Raw genomic sequence first — 19,958 nt, forward strand, 5'->3', positions numbered from 1 at the left:
CTCCTGGTGGTCTAGTGGTTAGGATTTGGCACTCTCACTGCCAAGGCCTGGGTTCAATTCCCAGTCAGGGAAAAGTGACTTTAAACCAGAAATGCTTCAGTTATTCTTCACTTGCAATGTAAACGAATCCATGGTATTTTCCTGATGCCCCCATCTTCCCACTGTCTCCATGGCAGGGCTGACTTCAGGCACCACAGCAGCAAGCAGGTGCCTGGGGCGACCAAAGGAAAGGAGGCTTCAGCAGCAGTTTGGCCCTCTTGGAGGAAGGACTTGCTGCTGATTGCAGCTTTTTCCCCCCTCTGCTTGGGGCGGCAAAAACGCTGGATCTGGCCCTGCTCCAGGGAAGACAATTTGTTAAATCCCAGATGCGTGCAGTTCTATCAGGTCTCAGCCTGAGTCCTTAGGTCTTAATCCTGAGGATATTGTCCCACCATGGGGCCATTTCCCGCCTCTCTTTCCTAGGGAAGCACAATTTTCCTTGCACAGACACAGGAACAGCAAGATCTTTCTCTGTCCCTTGTGCAAAGCAGGGGGCCAAATTCCATGGAAACAATGGACAAGCAGGGGGCCCTGGGCACATCCAGCCCTGGCTGTGAGATGTTCCCTCCTCTTTCTTTATGCCCCTGTTGTTATTTCATGGATTGTCTGGGATGGGGAAAAGCTGAGTTCACTCCAGGTGGAGGAAAAAGGACCCTGAAAATCTCAGGACCCAACCCCTGCTACCAGGATCACCGAGGTGCTGGGGATTTGAGTAGGAAAGGGACGGTGTGAATTGTCAAGGTGGGAATGAATAACAATCTACCACAAGATCCACCTCATTAACCACTGACACAGGCTAATCCTGCTGTCGATAGAAGGAAACTGGGAATGATTCTTTGCTGTTCAGCCATGGAAACAGTGACCCAATTGCACCACAGTGAATGTGCTGGGGAAAGCTGGACTTCACAGGCAGGTGGAAACATCTGGAGCTCCCCACCCCGCTTCTGCCGCCAGGGTAGGTGTTGAGCTGCTCACAGCGTCCCCCACCATGACCTTGCAGCACGGGGTGGCAGCACCCCCCCACCCAATGCAGGGGAGAGGGCTGAGCGTATCTCTGCACCCTGAGTCCAGGGCACAAACTCTCTCTGCCCCACACATAGAATCTGGCCCTGCTGCAAAGTGACCCCTATGAACAATTAACCTCCAGGAGAGCAGGATTGGCCCTCAGAGAGGGGAATGGGCTTCTCATGAGGCTTATAGGTCACTGGATGCAGTGGAAACAGGAGGGCTCTGAGTGTAACCCATAGCCCACCTAAACCATCTGGGGATGTAGCTCAGTGGTAGAGCACATGCTTTGCATGTATGAGGCCCTGGGTTCAATCCCCAGCATCTCCAAGTTCAGTTTTCACCCTGCTGCTTTGCTCATGCCCAGAGGATGTGGCCCAGCAGTCTCCCTGCACCAGTTTCAATCCTGCTCAGTAAGGGGCAAGTGCCAATTGCATGGAAGGTCTGGGGGGTGGTTTCTGCTCCTAAGTCACCTTGGTACATTTAAGATTCCCACCTGCTGTGCTGCTTGGGACAAGGGTAGATGAGAAGGGCAGATCCTCCAGCACTGGAGGGAAAGGTCCCATCTGCACAGACTGAGAGGCAAGGAAACACAGGGGCAGTCAGTGCTCAGAGAGGAGAGAGGTCAGTGATTTACACCCACCAGGGGACACTGTCTTTTTGAGGCGAGTGCAGTTTGCTTGGGATGGTGCTGATGATGGATAGAAAAAAGGCTGGAGTCAATGACTGATGAGACCACAGAAGGGGAAGGGGAATGGCAGCCCCACAGAAGGTCCTGGGTGCTCAGATGCCCCAGTTATTGCACCCTGGCCTGTCACAGAGAGAGAAAAGACCCAGCGGGACCCAGCCCCCCTACAGTGATCCCATGGACAAGAACCTGGCTGGGAGTGGGGTGAAGTTCCCTCTGGGCAAAGGGGAGCTGAAATCCCTCAGTGTCCTGGAATTTAAGCAATGGAAGCTTCAAACCCTGCAGGGGTGTGGGCTGAGGTGCATCAGCAGAAGGTTGGGCTGGACAGGGGCGGCAGGTTTGTACAATTTTTGGTGGTGCCCAGAATGGGACCAAGTCCTGCCCCACCCCCCCCACACACACCTGCCTAAGGCTCTGGGAGGGAGTTTGGGTGAGGGAGGGAGAGGGGCTGGGCTCTGGGAGAGTTTGGGTGCAGGGTCTGGGCTCAGTCAAGGGGTTGTGCTGCAGGAGGGTGTGCAGGGGGCAAGCTCTTGGAGGGAGTTTGGGTGCAGGTGTGGGGTCTGCGTTGGGGTTGGGGGTGCAGGAGAGGGTGAGGGGTGCAGCATTTACCTCGGGCATCTCCCAAAAGCAACCTGCACCCTCCTCTGGCAGCAGCCCCTAAGCGGGAGGGCCAGGGGTGTCTCTGTGCATGGCTGCCCGCAGACTTCACCCCCGCAGCTCCCATTGCCACAGCTGGCAGAGTTGGCACTCAGGGCGGGGCAGCGTACGGAGACCTCCCCCACACCAGGGACGTGCCAGCCACTCCCGGGAGTGGTGAGCCACATGGAGTGAGGGCGGGCAAGAAACCGCCTTAGTCCCCTTGTGCTGCTGGCGGTGGTGGCGGGGGTCCCTGGGCCCTTTTAAATTGCCCAGGGGTGGCAGGCAGCACTGAGGGGGACACTCCCAAGGGCCTAACGTTGCTTTGCACAATGATAAATCTTGGAACAGGACAGAAATGAAATGGCAGCAGAACCTAAGGAATTAAAAGCCTCCGGATTCTTGTGTGTGCACTGACTCCGACCGGAAACTGTAATTTGACTCGCTTTGTGTCTGCGGCTGGTAAAATATCAAGGCAAAATCATTCCAGTGATCGTGACCCTGGGATTGAGGAGGCTTTGGTGTTATTAAAATGTAACTAGAATGTTACACTTGTGTTTTTAAAGGTGGCTTCCCCAAGCAATCCCAAGTTGTTCTTCCCAGAGCTGGCTGATGGGGGGCAGCAGGATCTCCCAATCTGGGGAATCTCTCTGGGCCCCACTGTTAATTCTCCATCCTTTCTCCCCTAACCATGCCCACCTCCCCACACCATGCTCAGTGATTTGGAGCAACCCCTCCCTCCCTCCCTCTATGGGAACCAGACTCTGTGACAGAGACGGACTGGGGCTCCTCTCTGCATGGCCCCAATGGGAAGGAAAGAGACTGGAGGAGGGGAGAAGACGAGCAGAAGGAGTCAAATGGGGCTAAACCAAAACAGAGGAGATTTTCTTTCTGTCAAAATGTCCTGGAGTCTCATGGCTGAAAAGCCGCATCTTGAGTTAGGTTTGATGCATCAACCTTTCAATTACCAGGCAAAGGTCTGAATCACAGAGACTGATAACTGCCTGCTTCCCAGCTTTGCCTAAGAGGCACCTGCAGTGGTGCAACTGGTGAGCGCAGAGGGGCTACTGCTGGGATTATGAATTCAAGCCTTATTTAGAGCACTGGTTTTATTACCTGTGTAGTTTCCCCAACTTGCTTTGCTTAATTTGCATGGAAAGTGCCCTACTAGGAAAAGGAGAGTAAGTTCTAAAATGTGGCAGTAGGTGCATAGCTTGAAACATCCCCCCTGTGCTGCCATTAGTTCCAGTAGATTGTTCACTGGCAGCCTGAATTGATTTCTTTGCTGCTGTGAAAGCTGCCATGAAAAGTCTCTGGTCACCAGAGCTCCCTGCTTCTTCCAGCACATCTCTGGCTCCTTCCCTGCCCCAGTCACTGCTGTAGGAGGGTCCTATAAACACTGAGCCTAAAACTTTTCCAAGCCTTCTTAGCGCAGTTGGCAGCGTGTCAGTCTCATAATCTGAAGGTCCTGAGTTCAAGCCTCAGAGAAGGCAATGGCTTTGCTCCTGCTTCAGATTTTCTACAGGAAATCAGAGAAAAGAAACTAGAGGAAAGTGGTTTCTAGACACCCTCCCACCCATCTCACACACACACACACACACACAGACTTTTCTAGGGCATTTTCTTTTCCTTCTCTATGGACCTTGTATTTTCACAGAGCAAAATAAAACAAAAACATGCAAGCCCAAGCCTAATACAGTATGAAACTCAATACAGATCAAATCTCACCCTCAGAGATCTTCCAATAAGCTTCTTTTGCAGACTAGACTTATTTTATGTCTGGGCCCAATCTTTTCACCTCGTATAGTCCGTGTTCCAGCTCAGGTGGTAGCTAGGGGATGTCTCATGACTGCAGCCATGTTTGTTCAGTTCCACCCCCTTATACAGCTTTGGTACAAGGCAGGAATTCTTGTCTCTCTCTTGGGGAAGAGCCCCAGGTTTAAGATGGATTCCTGTACCAGGTGACATGGTCACATGTCCTGTGAGACCCCCAAGCCTTCATTCTTCCTGGCCTGACTCACAGATGGTGCAGGACAGAGCCATCTCCAGTCAATTGTCCTGGTTGATCGGAGCCATCAAGAGTCCAAACCACTATTAATGGCCCACACTTTGCATCATTACAACAGGACCTCAGAGTTATAGTTCATATTTCTAGTTTCAGATACAGGAATGATCGGTTCATACAAATAGGATGAACACACACAGTAGATTATAAGCTGTGTAATGATACCTTACAAGAGAACTTTTGCATGAAGAATGTTCCAGTTACATTATATTCACACTCATTAGCATATTTTCATAAAATCCTATGGAGTGCAACGTCACAGCAGGGAAAGGGTTTTACTGCAGCACCTGGGAGCAGTTGAGTTTCATGTTCAGGCTGTGGTATGAGTTCCTCCAGGTTTCTTGTAAGCCTTCTTACAGGGACCTTCGCGGGTGCTCTCGATACAGGAATGGCCCTGACACGATAAAGTGATGGGGATTGCATTTTCCTTTTTTATTTCTGTATTTCCAATGACATTTCTGTTTGTGATTTCATTTTGCTTTGTATAACTGTGTTTTCTCCTGGATTTGATATTTAACTGAAAAAAGAATAAGACCTCAGGGCGCCGGATGGAGGAGCAGGCTGGGGCGATGACTGCTAAGAGAGTGAGAGTAGCAGGTTTTCTGTATTGTTTCCTGCCTTCATTTTCATGACTAGTTTCTCTTCTTCATGAAATTTGCTTCATTTATGTGTAAGCCTGGCTAGCTCAGCTGGCAGAGCATCAGACTTTTAATCTGAGAGTCCAGGGTTCAAGTTCCTGGTCAGGTAAAAAGGGAACAGTTCCCCACAGAAGGAAAGAAGGCATCTCTCCAAGTTGTTATTTGACATCACCTTTTCCCCCAGGACTTGTTCTTTCCTAGGAAGGGCCATGTACTGCCTGGGACTGAAGGGGCAACTTCCTCACATGCCCACTGGCCTCTCAGTCTGGTTTAAGAAAGGCCTCTGGGAGCTGCAGCAAACTGCTGCAGGCCAACTTGGTGAGTAAAGGCAGGGCTGCCCCCACAGGGTCATCCACACCAGAGCTCAGCAGAGGTCTGGGGGTTCCCTATTGGTCCCATGGTGTAAGGGCAGCACTCGGGACTTTGAATCCTGCAATCTGAGCTGAAGTCTCAGTGGGATCTGAGGACAATTCCTGTGCCACAAACCCTGCTGGGTCTTCCAAGGCTCGATCTTGCTTTCTCAAAGGCCATGAAAGCCTGTCTTTTACCCGCTAGCTGTTGTGACTTGAGCACAAGAGGGACGTTTGATCCAGAAGCCTGGCCGTGCCTGGAGTCCTGTAGGTAGGGATGCGAGCTCCATTTCCTCTGAGTCCTGAAGCTGGGCTGCAGGCTGGCCTAGGAGGCAGCCCTATTGGTTGACCTACTGGCCCAAAGTCACTTGGGCGGTGTTGGTGTTCCCCAGGGATGCTGAAGGGCCTAAGGGAGGAGGCTCAATACTCCCCTATCAGTCAGGGCGGAAGAGGAGGGCAGCAAGAGTTTGCAGGTTGATGGCTGGGCCTTCTAGCGTTCGGTTGGGGACGAGGTGGGAACGCGAACTGGGAGAAATGGTTGCTGGCCTGTGAGGAATGGCTCAGCCGGTGGCGTAAGGGGACCTTGTCATTAACCTCAGCCATGTGTTTCCCCCTGCTCCACGAATGCTGCTGAGACCGAACACGATGACCTTCCACTTCTTGTGGGGCCATAGGACGTCCCTACCTAGTCAGGAGAAGTGCGGCTTTTCTGCTGTATTAGAAATGGTGGTTGGGCCTGGTGGGCTTTGAAGCCTTGTACGGCTCTACTTTTTTGTTTTTCAATTTTCAGTGGGTGGCTGAGCTGGAGGGCAGGTCAGGCCCGAGGAGAATGACGGGACAACCATAAAGAACCCAACTGACTCTTCCGATATGGCCGTATTTTTTTTACCCCACTGGGTGCAGCACCAGGTATGGGATGGCCAATAGTGGCGGAAGGGGGAGGAGATTAGGAAGGCCCCCCCCCCGTGTTCTTCTATTCCCACCTTACATCCTACAGGATTTTCAGTGGGTGGCTAGGTGGAAGGTGCTTCCAGGATGGCTTCATCTGCAACAGTGGCCACCCTCACAGCAGCGGCAGCCACAGCAGCGAGCCCCTTCGGCTCAGTCTGAACAGAGGTCAATGTACCACTGGGTGAGACAGGCCAATTTTAGGGAGCTTCCTCTGAAGGTGAGCAACTGTCTCCAGAACTTACTGACAGGATCTTTAAAGTATTTGCAAATGTGCATGGCCGGCATGTGCAGAGCAAAGGCGGCCCGGGGCACTGTGTCAGGCTCTGGCACCGCTCGAGACAATGGACCATCTTCAGCCACCAGGCGACCCAGGATCTAAGGCAGGAATGGGGTGAGGAAGCAAGTCAAGCTGAGCAAGGCAGGCAAAAATTCATCTCGCCTTCGTGGGCGCTTGCAATGATACCCTTTTTGTGTGCCAGGACTGACAAAAACATCCCAGACAGAGAAGCAGCAGGCCAAAAAAGCAGCAGGGGTATTCTATCTGCTATCCAAGATCCATAAACGTAGAAATCCTGGATGCCCCATCATTTCAGGCAATGGCACCCTGACAGCAGGATTGTCTGGCTGTGTAGACTCCCTTCTCAGGCCCTACGCTACCAGCACTCCCAGCTATCTTCGAGACACCACTGACTTCCTGAGGAAACTACAATCCATTGGTGATCTTCCAGAAAACACCATCCTGGCCACTATGGATGTGGAAGGCCTCTACACCAACGTTCCACACAAAGATGGACTACAAGCCGTCAGGAACAGTATCCCTGATAATGTCACGGCAAACCTGGTGGCTGAACTTTGTGACTTTGTCCTCACCCACAACTATTCCAGATTTGGGGACAATGTATACCTTCAAGTCAGCGGCACTGCTATGGGTACCCGCATGGCCCCACAGTATGCCCACATTTTTATGGCTGACTTAGAACAACGCTTCCTCAGCTTTCATCCTCTAATGCCCCTACTCTACTTGCGCTACACTGATGACATCTTCATCATCTGGACCCATGAAAAAGAAAACCTTTGAGGAATTCCACCATGATTTCAACAATTTCCATCCCACCATCAACCTCAGCCTGGACCAGTCCACACAAGAGATCCACTTCCTGGACACTACTGTGCTAATAAGCGATGGTCACATAAACACCACCCTATACCAGAAACATATTGACTGCTATGCTTACCTACATGCCTCCAGCTTTCATCCAGACCACACCACACAATCCATTGTCTACAGCCAAGCTCTAAAATACAACTACATATGCTCCAACCCCTCAGAAAGAGACAAACACCTACAAGATCTCTATCGAGCATTCTTACAAGTACATTACCCACCTGCTGAAATGAAGAAACAGATTGACAGAGCCAGAAGAGTACCCAGAAGTCACCTACTACAGGACAGGCCCAACAAAGAAAGTAACAGAACCCCACTAGCCGTCACCTTCAGCCCCCCAACAAAAACCTCTCCAGCGCATCTACAACCTATCCTGAAGGACAATGCCTCACTCTCACAGATCTTGGGACACAGGCCTGTCCTTGCTTACAGACAGCCCCCCAACCTGAAGCAAATACTTACCAGCAAGCAAACAGCAGAAACACTAACCCAGGAACCTATCCTTGCAACAAAGCCAACTCTGTCCACATATCTATTCAGGGGACATCATCATAGGACCTAATCACATCAGCCACACTATCAGAGGCTCGTTCACCTGCACATCTACCAAAGTGATATATGTTATTATGTGCCAGCAATGCCCCTCCACCATGTATATTGGCCAAACCAGACAGTCTCTACGTAAAACAATAAATGGACACAAATCACATGTCAAGAATTATAACATTCAAAAACCAGTCGGAGAACACTTCAATCTCCTGGTCACGCATTTACAGACCTAAAAGTTGCAATATTACAGCAAATAACCTTCAAAAACAGACTCTCATGAGAGACTGCTGAAGTGGAATTAATTTGCAAAGTGGACACCATTAAATTAGGCTTGAATAAAGACTGGGAGTGGATGGGTCATTACACAAAGTCAAACTATTTCCTCTTGTTTATTTGTCCCCCTACTGTTACTCACATCTTCTTGTCAACTGTTGGAAATGTGCCATCCTGATTATCACTACAAAAGGTTTTTTTCTCCTGCTGATAATAGCTCACCTTAACTGCTCACTCTCGTTATAGTGTGTATGGCAACACCCATTTTTTTTCATGTTCTCTGTATATATATATCTTCCTGCTGAATTTCCACTGCATGCATCCGAGGAAGTGGGTTTTAGCCCAGCAAAGCAAATGCTCAAATAAATTTGTTAGTCTCTCAAGTGACACAATTACTCCTCTTTCTATTTGCAGATAAATGAATGGAGGTTAAGTCCATGAATGGCTATTAGCCAGGATGGGTAAGGAATGGTGTCCCTAACCTCTGTTTGTCAGAGGGTGGAGATGGATGGTAGGAGAGAAATCACTTGATCATTACCTGTTCAGTCCCTCTGGGGCACCTGGCATTGGCCACTGTTGGCAGATAGGATGTGGGGTTGGATGGACCTTTGGTCTGACCCAGTATGGCCATTCTTATGTACTTATGAAGGGAGGGGCAAAGGCTTTTGACAGAGTTTCTGCAGTGTAGTGGTTATCACGTTTACCTAACATGCAAAGGTCCTGGTTCAAAACCAGGCAGAAACACAATGGCTTAATTTTCCAAGCTCCTACTGGCCTGTCCCTGCTGTTGTAGGAGCAGCAGTGATTTCTATGCTCAGAAGGTCTGTTGTACTTCCCCTGCTCCCACTTTTGTCTCCTCTCCCTCTCTGAATGCCTGTGAAGTGGCTTTTCCCCTCCCGCTCCCCCCTGGAATGCTCGTGGGATGAATGTTCTGGGTGAAGAGCAGAAGAGCTCCCAGGTAGACAAGGTGTCTGGGACGCTAATTAGGCAGCACTCACACACCCAGAGCATGGACACTGCCCAGGTGGAGTGTGACCAACCAGATGCAGCCAAGTCATCTCTAGTCACAGGCCATGAGGTGCAGGCCCTTAAAGGGGAGGGCCCTGTGCTCAGGAGAGCACTCACAAGCTTGTACCTCCAGTGAATGCCCTTTGCCCGGACTGCCTTACCTTGCAGAATCCTGACATCTCCAGTGCTGTGCCTGTCCTGGGAGCGTGAGTATGCAAGTGTGAGTGTGTCACCCCCGCTGCCCCCCGCTTCTTCTTTTGAGCTTAGCTGTCAGTATAATAAACGTGCTGCTTTCTGCCAAACTCTGGTGGGTCATTAGCTTACTAGCTGGCCCAATTTTGGGTAACACCTGTGATAAACTCAACCCCTGCCTGGCAGAGGGTGGTGAAATGAGCTGGGAAAAAGCCTTGGCATCAGCAGGGGAAAGCTAGAGGATCTTGGCCAGGCACCTTTTGAAGACTTGTGGTTTGGTCTCCTCTGCCCTGGGAGGTTGGCCTATGGCGGCCGGCTCTTCCTGCTGCCTCCTCTGTGTGACTTGCCAAAGGAGGGAGTGAGGCAGCAATGGGGCAAAAGAGGAAAGTCGAGCTGAGGAAGGCAGGGCAGAAGCTAAGCGCCTCAGTGCGGCTAAGTGGGGTTAGTAGAGCACCACCAGTCGTTCTGCAAAGCCTGGGGAGGTGCGGTTGGCTGCTGGGAGGCAGAATCCTGTGCCTGCCTCTTGGCTTCCCAGGGGTGGCTACTTGCAGCCCAGGAGAAGGACGATGGTTCTGGGTGAAAGGAAGAGAAGCAAAGCTCTGGCAGGAAATTTGGGTGCGGGGTGCTGGCTCTGCGCTGGGGGAGGGGGTTGGAGTGCAGGAGGGGTGGCGCTTACCCCGGGCACTGCAGCTCCCAAAGTGACCGGTACACACAACCCTCCGGCAGCAGGTCCTAGGTGGGCCGTGCCAGGGGGTCTCTGTGTGCCGCTGCCTGCAGGCACTGCCCCCAGAGCTCCCATTGGCTGCAGTTCCTGGCCAATGGGCGCTGCGGAGTTGGTACTCGGGGCAGAGGCTAACAGGGGAGTTTGGAGGGGGAGGCGGAAGGGGGTGGCACCGTGTCCCCTGTGCTCACCAGGTAAGAACACCAAGCGAGGCCGAGACAGCAGCAGCCATGAGCCAAGCAGCAGAGGACACACCGAGGATGAGAGCATGCAGCAGCTGCGGTATGTACCTGGTCCTAGCAGGGGACCCAGAACAGTACTATGTATGCATGAAGTGTCGCCTAATAGAGCTGCTGGAGGAAAAGATCCAGGGCCTAGAGCTGCAGGTGGAAACCCTGATAGAGAATAGACGGGGGTTTGAGAGGCTGATGGAGCAATGGCAAGCAGTAACTGAAGGGGAACGCCCAGGGGCACAGGGGGGAGCAGGGGCTGAGGCCAAGGAAGGGGGACCACCAGAGGAGGAAGATGGGCGGTGGAAGCATGTGACCGTGAGAAGCAGGCCAAGGAAAAGGAGAGCCAGTGAGGGAAATTGAGCTAAGGAACAGGTTTGAAGGTTTGGAGAATGAGGAAGGGGTACAGCAAGTGGTAGCTGACAGTGGGAGGCCTAAGAAAAAGAGGCGAGCGGCCAGTCCCATAGAAAAAGGGGAGGAGTCAATGGAAGTAGCACCAAGTTTGGTCCCAGGGAGGATACAGGATGGCTTAAGGGGAACCACAAGGGATGATAGGAATGGAAGGAGCTTGCAACCAGGGGGAACGGAGGATAGGTTAGAGGACCGTGCTGTCCCCAGGCGAAGGCAGGTCTACGTGATTGGGGATTCCATACTGCGAAGGTTGGACAGGCCTGTGACCAGGGCCGATCCGGAGAACAGAAGGGTGTGCTGTCTACCGGGTGCTAAAATACGGGATGTGGACCTGAGGTTGAAAAGGATCCTAAGAGGAGCGGGTAAGAACCCTTTGATCATCCTTCATGTAGGAACGAATGACACAGCTAGATTCTCGCTAGAGAGGATCAAGGGAGACTATGCCAGGTTGGGTAAGACGCTCAAGGAAATTGAGGCTCAGGTGATCTTCAGTGGGATTCTACCTGTCCCTAGGGAAGGGCGGCAAAGGGGTGAGAGGATCGTGATGATTAATAGTTGGCTGAGGGAGTGGTGTTACAAGGAGGGCTTTGGGATGTATGGGCACTGGGAGGCTTTTGGGGACAGACAACTGTTCTCAAGGGATGGGCTCCACCTAAGTAGGGAAGGAAGTAGACTTCTAGGAGGGAGGCTGGCTCATCTGATTAAAGAGCTTTAAACTAGACACTGGGGAGACGGTCGGGAGAGGTCCTAGTGCTCCACGCCAAATTTTCACATTGGGAGTGAGGACAACAAGATAACAACAGATATAGCCAGAGGGGGGCGGTTACGTGTAAGGAAGAGGGGGGGGACAGATACTAGATCTACAAGTCATACTGGTAGTACTGTGTCCCTACCGAGTTGGGTGAAAAGAGTGAGAGGAGCCCAACAGGAAAAATTAGGATGTTTGTTCACCAATGCGAGAAGCTTAGGTAACAAAATGGAGGAACTGGAGCTCCTGGTCCGGGAATTGAAACCGGATATCGTAGGAATAACAGAAACATGGTGGAACGGTAGCCATGACTGGAGTACAGGTATGGAAGGTTATGTGCTGTTTAGGAAAGACCGATGCAAAGGTAAAGGTGGGGGAGTAGCACTGTATATCAATAATGAGGTGAAATGTAATGAGATAACTAGCACTGCAATGGACAATACAGAGTCTGTTTGGGCAATGGTCACATTGGGGAAGAAAACTACCAGAGCCTCACCCGGGATAGTGATTGGGGTGTGCTATAGACCGCCAGGATCTAGCTTAGAGATGGATAGAGAGCTCTTTAATGTTTTTAAGGAGGTAAACACTAATAGGAACTGCTTGATCATGGGGGACTTTAACTTCCCGGATATAGATTGGGAAACAAATGCTAGTAATAATAATAGGGCTCAGCTTTTCCTAGACGTGATAGCTAATGAATTCCTTCATCAAGTGGTTGCTGAACCGACGAGGGGGGATGCCATTTTAGATTTGATTTTGGTGAGTAACGAGGACCTTGTTGAGGACATTGTTGTAGGGGACAACCTTGGCTCGAGTGATCATGAGCTAATTTGTTTCCAAATAAATGGGAGGATAATCAATAGTGCATCTGAGACTAGGGTGTATGATTTCAAAAGGGCTAATTTTACTAAATTAAGGCGACTAGTTAGGGAAGTGGACTGGGCTAACATATTTAGGGATCTAAGGGCAGATGACGCCTGGGGTTACTTCAGGTTGAAGTTGCAGGAGTTGTCAGAGGCATGTATCCCGAGAAGGGAAACGGCTCGTAGGTAGCAGTTTTAGACCGAGCTGGATGAGCAAGCGTCTTAGAGGGTCATTAAGAAAAACAGAAAGCGTACCAGGAGTGGAAAATGGGAGGGATCAGCAAGGAAACCTACCTTATTGAGGTCAGAGGGTGCAGGAAGCTGTGAGAAAGGCAAAGCGACGAGTGGAGATGGACCTAGCGAAGGGGATTAAAACCAATAGCAAACGGTTTTTTAGCCATATAAATAGGAAGAAAACCAAGAAAGAAGAAGTGGGACCGCTTAAAACTTTAAACGGAGTGGAGATTAGGGATAATCTTGGAATGGCACAATATCTGAACGAATACTTTGCCTCGGTCTTTAATGAGGCTAATGAAGGGCTAAGGAATAGTGATAGAGGACCGATGGGAATGAAGATATGGGGGTAGACATTACGGTATCTGAGGTAGAAGCCAAACTTGAACAGCTTAACGGAAGCAAATCAGGGGGCCCGGATAATCTTCATCCTAGAATATTAAGGGAATTGGCGAGGGATATTGCTAGCCCGTTAGCGATAATCTTTAATAAATCCTAAATTCGGGATTGTACCGACTGACTGGAGATTAGCTAATGTAGTTCCTATATTCAAGAAGGGGAAAAAAGTGACCCGGGAATTATAGGCCTGTTAGTCTAACATCTGTAGTATGCAAAATCATGGAAAAATCTTAAAAGAGAGAGTGGTTCCGAGCATGAGGCCGATGGCAACTGGGATAGATTACAGCATGGATTTACGAAAGGTAGATCGTGCCAAACCAACTTGATCTCCTTCTTTGAGAAAGTAACAGATTTTTTAGACAAGGGAAATGCGGTGGATCTAATATATCTGGATTTCAGTAAGGCGTTTGATACAGTACCGCATGAAGAATTACTGGTTAAATTGGAAAAGATGGGGATCGAAATGAAAATCCAGAGGTGGATAAGGAGCTGGTTAAAGGGGAGACTGCAGAGGGTAGTATTGAAGGGGGAACTGTCCGGTTGGAGGGTTACCAGTGGAGTTCCTCAAGGCTCGGTTTTGGGTCCGATTTTATTCAATCTATTTATTGCTGACCTGGGAACCAAGAGTAGGAGTGGGCCGATAAAGTTTGCGGATGACACCAAGTTGGGGGGTATTGCCAATTCGGAAGAGGATCGGGATATTCTCCAGGAGATTTAGATGACCTTGTAAACTGGAGTATTAGTAACAGGATGAAATTCAATAGTGAGAAGTGTAAGGTTATGCATTTAGGGATGTCTAACAAGAACTTTAGTTATAAGCTGGGGACACACCAGTTGGAAGTAACGGAGGAGGAGAAGGACCTAGGAGTCCTGGTTGATCGCAGGATGACTATGAGTAGGCAATGTGATGTGGCCGTTAAAAAGCTAATGCGGTCTTGGGTTGCATTAGGCGAGGTATTTCTAGTAGGGATAAGGAGGTGCTAGTCCCGTTATATAAGGCGTTGGTGAGACCTCATTTGGAGTATTGTGTGCAGTTTTGGTCTCCCATGTTTAAGAAGGATGAATTCAAACTAGAACGGGTACAAAGAAGGGCCACTAGAATGATCCGAGGAATGGAAGGCCTTTCGTATGAAAGGAGACTTGAGGAGCTCGGTTTGTTTTCCTTAACCAAAAGAAGGATAAGAGGAGATATGATTGCACTCTTTAAATATATCAGAGGATAAATACCAGGAAGGAGAAGAATTATTTCAGCTCAGTGCTAATGTGGACACGAGGACAAACGGATATAAACTGTCAGTCAGGAAATTCAGGCTTGAAATTAGACGAAGGTTTCTAACCATCAGGGGAGTGCAATACTGGAACAGCCTACCGAGGGAAACAGTGGGGGCGAAGGACCTCCATGACTTTAAGATTAAGCTAGATAAGTTTATGGAGGGGATGGTATGATAGGATAACGGGCTTAGTCAATAGGTCAATTAAGTGCCACACTGGTAAATAGTACAATGGGTCAATGGTATGATATAACCTTTTCCAGAGGGTTTGGCTGGAGAGTCTTGCCCGCATGCTCGGGGTTCAGCTGACCGCCATATTTGGGGTCGGGAAGGAATTTTCCTCCAGGGAAGATTGGCAATGGCCCTGGAGGTTTTTCGCCTTCCTCCGAAGCATGGGGCAGGGGTCGCTTGCTAAGGAGTGGGTGGATCGGCTTATGTGGCCTGCATCTTGCAGGAGGTCAGACTAGATGATCATAATGGTCCCTTCTGATCTTGAATTCTATGATTCTATGATTCTATGAATGGAGACACTCCCCCCCACCCCAGGGGATGCTGGGACATGCCGGCCATTTCTGGGAGTGGCACGGAGGGACGGAGGCAGAGTGGGCAGGGAGCCACCTCAGTGCTGCTGGCACATCTCTGCACACTGATGGGGGGAGGGGAGCAGAGGGCCTCCATGTGCTGCCTGGGGTAGGGGCAATGAACAGAGCTGCCTCCCCTCCCGGGTCTATTACAGGAGTGGGTGGGTGGTGTCTTTTGGCCTGCAAGGTGCAGCAGGTCGGACTAGATGATCACATTGTTCCCTTCTGACCTTAAAGGCTTTGAGTCTAAAAGGGAGAGGGAAGTAAAGATATTTTTTTTTAAATAAACCAAACATTGTAATACCAGATAACTCCAACAGCTCATTGTACAGTCCCACCCTTTCTTCCTCCACTGTGTGTTGAATGACCTGCAGGACATTGATTCTCTCATTTCATTGATAAACTGATACAACGTGACTGAAATAAAACCAATTCCCAGTAGAGAAAATGTCACTTCCCTGCATTGGCTGGGAATCGAACCCAGGTCAACTGCTTGGAAGGCAGCTATGCTCACCACTATACCACCAATGCATCTGGCAAAAGTGCCACTTATGCTTGCCCAATGAGGCTAGAGCAGCATTGAGGCACTTTTCTGCCTGTTAAAATGTACTGGATTCTCATCACTAAAAAAACACCTCCATCTTCACTTGGGTTTGAACCATCAGCCTTTCAATTAGCCAGCAAAGCCTTTCAATTAGCCAGCAAAGTTGTTAATCACAGGGTATGTCTACACTATGGGATTATTCCAATTTTACAGAAATTGTTTTTTGGAAACAGATTGTATAAAGTCGAGTGCACGCGGCCACACTAAGCACATTAATTAAGTGGTGTGCGTCCATGTACGAGGCTAGTGTCAATTTCCAGAGTGTTGCATTGTGGGTAGCTATCCCATAGCTATCCCATAGTTCCGCAGTCTCCCCCGCCCATTGGAATTCCGCGTTGAGATCCCAATGCCTGATGGGGCAAAAACAGTGTCATGGGTGATTCTGGGTAAATGTTGTCACTCAATCCTCCCTCCGTGAAAGAAACGGCAGACAATCATTTCGTGCCCTTTTCCCTGGATTGCCCGGGCAGACGCCATAGCACGGCAACCATGGAGCCCGTTCAGCCTTTTTTCACTGTCACCGTATGTCTACTGGATGGTGCTGACAGACGCGGTACTGCAGCGCTACACGGCAGCATCCCCTTGCCTTTTGCAAGTTAGCAAAGATAGTTACTAGCCATCCCATCCCATCTGCTGCTTTGCAAGTTGACAATGACAGTGACCAGTCATAATGTACTGTCTGCTGCTGTCATGGGTGCTCCTGGCCGGCCTCGGTGAGGTCGGCCAGGGACATGGACAAAAATGGGAATGACTCCCCCGGTCATTCCCTTCTTTACGTTTTGTCTAAAGGGAGAGTCAGTCCTGTCTAGACTATCAGACAAGCCTACTAAAGAACCAGAGAGGCAAACAGCCACTCCGGGTCAGAGCCCCAGACATCCCGCAGAAATGATGAGCTGCATGCCATTCTAGGGGTGCCCTGCAACAACCACACCCATTGCTTCCCTCCTCCCCACACCTCCTGGGCTACTGTTGCAGTTATCCCCCCATTTGTGTGATGAAGTAATAAAGAATGCAGGAATTTGAAACAACACTGACTTTATTGCCTCTGCAAGTAGAGCTCAAAGGAGGAGGGGGGGCAGCCTCCAGCTGCTATGATATTCCAGGCAGGACTGAATCTCCATTAGACAAAGCTTAAAGAAGAGAATGACCTGGGAGTCATTCACATTTTGCCAGGTGCCCCTGGGCGACCTCACCGAGGTCAGCCAGGAGCACTCACGGGATGACGATGACTGATACCAGTCCTACTGTACCGTCTGCCATCTGGAAGGGAAGGGAAGGGAAGGGGATGCTGCTGTGTAGTGCTGCAGCACAACATGTGCCAGCAGAATCCGGTAGACATACGGTGACATTGAAAAAGCGAGAAATTATTTTTCCCTTTGCTTTCACGGGGAGGGGGCAATGACATATACCCTGAACCACCCGTGACAATGTTTTTGACCCTTCAGACTTTGGGAACTCAGCCAAGAATTCAAATGGTTTTGGAGAGTGCGGGAACTGTGGGATAGCTACAGTCATCAGCCGCCCCTCCCTCCATGAGCGTCCATTTCATTCTTTGGCTTTCTGGTACGCTTGTCTCAGCTCCTTAAGTTTCAGCACTGTGTTGAGTCCCTGATGTGGCCTCTCTCCATCATAGCCTGGGAGATTTTTTCAAATGTTTTGGCATTTCGTCTTTTGGAATGGAGTTCTGATAGAACAGATTCATCTCCCCATACAAAGATCAGCTTCAGTATCTCCCCTACAGTCAATGCTGGAGCTCTTTTTGGATTCTGGGACTGCATGGTCACCTGTGTTGATCGGCGCTCCACGCTGGGCAAACAGGAAATGAAATTCAAAAGTTCATGGGGCTTTTTCTGTTTACCTGGCCAGTGCATCCGAGTTCAGATTGCTGTCCAGAGCGGTCACAATGGTGCACTGTGGGATAGCACCCGGAGGCCAATACCGTTGAATTGTGGCCACATTAACCCTAATCCGACATGGCAATGCCGATTTCAGCGCTACTCCCCTCGTCGGAGAGGAGTACAGATACCGGTATTAAGAGACCTTTATATCGATATAAAGGGCTTCGTTGTGTGGATGGGTGCAGGGTTAATGCGATTTAACGCTGCTAAATTCGATATAAACTCGTAGTGTTGACCAGGCCAGAGAGCAGCAGGTTTCCCATATTGTTTCCCGCTCTTGTTTTCTTGACTAGTTTCTCCTCTGCACCAACTTGCTGTTTTTCTTTATGAGCCTGGCTAGCTCAGTGGGCAGAGCATCAAACTTTTAATCTGAGGGTCCAGGGTTCAAGTCCCTGGTCAGGTGATAAACTACTCCCCAAGATCTTACACTGTCTTGCTGGAGTCCTCTTTGATGTTACTTTTTCTCTTCAGGATTTTCCCTTTCCTCAGAAGGGCCTTTTTGTGTGTGGTTTGAAGGGGCAACTTCCTGACAGCCCCTCTGTCCTTGCAGCCTGGAGGAATAAAGGCCTCTGGGCATAGAGCATGTTCCTCCCCTGCACACACACACACACACACACACACACACAAACAGAATATCCCTAAGGAATTAGAATCACCTGCTGCCTTCCTCTGTCCTGCTGGATCCCCAAATGAAGATGCTCTTCAGCCTAAACCCATGTCGCCTCTTTTCCCAGTGCCCCTCAGACCCAACCCTCAGTCCCTCCTATGCTCACTGCTCCTCACTCCCAACCTGAGCCTGCTCCTCTTCACCCTTCTCCTCTGTCCCAACCCACAGGCCCCTTCTCCTCATGCTGCTCCTCAATCCCAATCCACGGCTCCCTCCTTCCCTCCAGCAGCAGGTGCTTCAGACCCGCTCAGGAAGATTTTATTGCAAGGTTTTGTGTATGAGTCTGCATGTGGATTTTACAGTGTGTTGGAAATAGGTTGGGTTGCTTGCCGAAATGATCACTTGTGGTTGGTGCTGGACTCCCAGTCTCCATGTTATTGGGGGCAGGAGAAATAAAGGGTTGTTATCCTTGTTGTGTGAATCGAGGGCAGCACAACTGTGCTTGGCAGACCCTGATTGAGGGACTCACCCTCAATTCAATAGCACTTGCTAGGCAGGGGACAGGGGTTCCAAAGCTGAGTGGGCTGGGGTCTGGGTCCCAATGCTAAAATTTAGGTGTCAGACCAACTTTAGGACAGGGTGGCTGTAGAGGGATGAGTGAGTCCCTAGACAACATAGTGAGTAGGGAGCCTTCTTATATTCCCCCCTTTTCCACCCAGGATGGCAGGTGAACTGTACAGAGGCACCTCTGGGCTTGCTCTGACTAAGGACAACAGCTGTGAGTGGGGTGCAGAGTGGGGATGGCTCATGTTAAAGGACTTTTGGTTGCTGGACTTACGAACCGTAGGGAGAAGGACACTGCCCAGCTTATCTGGGGGGTGGGTCTTTCCCTTGTGGTTTATGTTTATGTGTTGGGGCTGCTGACATGACTTCTACTAACCTTGGGCTTACATTGCAGTGTAGACATACCCTGAGAGGGCATCTAGACTGTGATAAAATCCCGCTGGCCCGGCTGGCCTGGATGATCTGATTTGGGCTCCTGGGGCTCAGGTTGTGGAGCTAAAAACTACAGCGTAGACATCTGGGCTCAGACTGGAGCCCAGGCTCGGAGACCCTCACCCCTCATGGGGTCTTGGAGGCTGGGCTGAAGCCCAAGTGTCTACGCTGAATCAACTGACCCAGGGTTTGAGAATAGTGACTTGGGTGTGTTAATGGCAGTGTAGACATAATGCTGGGCTATGTCCACACTGCAATGAAACACCCAGCGCTGTCCCGTGCCAGTGCAGGCTCCCAGGCTAGGGCCATGGGGTGGTAAATTTGCAGCGTAGACCTCTCGGCTCAGGCTCAATACCGGGCTCTGGGAGCCCTCAAGGTTGGGAGGGAGTTTAGCAAGCAAACAAGGTAAAATGGCAGTGGAGTATTAGCCTGGACTCAATGGCATTTCTCCATTGGTCTGTCTGCTTTGGGGCAGAGACAATAACACGTCCTGCTGCATTCGTTATTTCAAAGGGCAGTTTAGGATTTTCATCCTCACACACGGTGCACAAAGCAGGACTCAACCCTCGGTGCAAACTAAACAAGCTGCCCACAGGTTCTGCCAGCCACAATGAGCCATTCAGTGTGAGCCCAGACCTGCCCCTGTCCCAGAGGGAGGGATCATCTGTGACAGGCTGGAACACTGACCTATCAGCTCTTAACTCCCAAATTTTCAGTAAGTCTGTTATCAGTGCCTGTGAGTATAATTTAAACAACTATACTGGGCTGGACCAAAGAGCTCTGTGTTTTGTCTTCCCACAGTAGCCAATACCAGGTTGCCCAAGAGTTAGTCAACA

At 50.2% G+C, this 19,958-nt stretch overlaps 4 non-coding genes across 4 annotated transcripts; 3 read left to right on the forward strand and 1 right to left on the reverse strand.

Annotated features, from left to right (window-relative positions):
* Window positions 1–72, forward strand: TRNAE-CUC. Its single transcript has one exon. It is a non-coding gene; the product is annotated as a tRNA-Glu (tRNA).
* Window positions 73–1,302: 1,230 nt separating this feature from the next.
* On the forward strand, window positions 1,303–1,374 carry TRNAA-UGC. Its single transcript has one exon. It is a non-coding gene; the product is annotated as a tRNA-Ala (tRNA).
* A 2,414-nt stretch (window positions 1,375–3,788) lies between these two features.
* On the forward strand, window positions 3,789–3,861 carry TRNAM-CAU. The gene has a single exon. It is a non-coding gene; the product is annotated as a tRNA-Met (tRNA).
* Window positions 3,862–15,476: 11,615 nt separating this feature from the next.
* On the reverse strand, window positions 15,477–15,548 carry TRNAG-UCC. The gene has a single exon. It is a non-coding gene; the product is annotated as a tRNA-Gly (tRNA).
* Window positions 15,549–19,958: the final 4,410 nt, after the last annotated feature.

The sequence above is a fragment of the Mauremys reevesii genome, linkage group 17 (genome assembly GCF_016161935.1).
Source record: "Mauremys reevesii isolate NIE-2019 linkage group 17, ASM1616193v1, whole genome shotgun sequence".
Classification (NCBI taxonomy): Eukaryota; Metazoa; Chordata; order Testudines; family Geoemydidae; genus Mauremys; species Mauremys reevesii.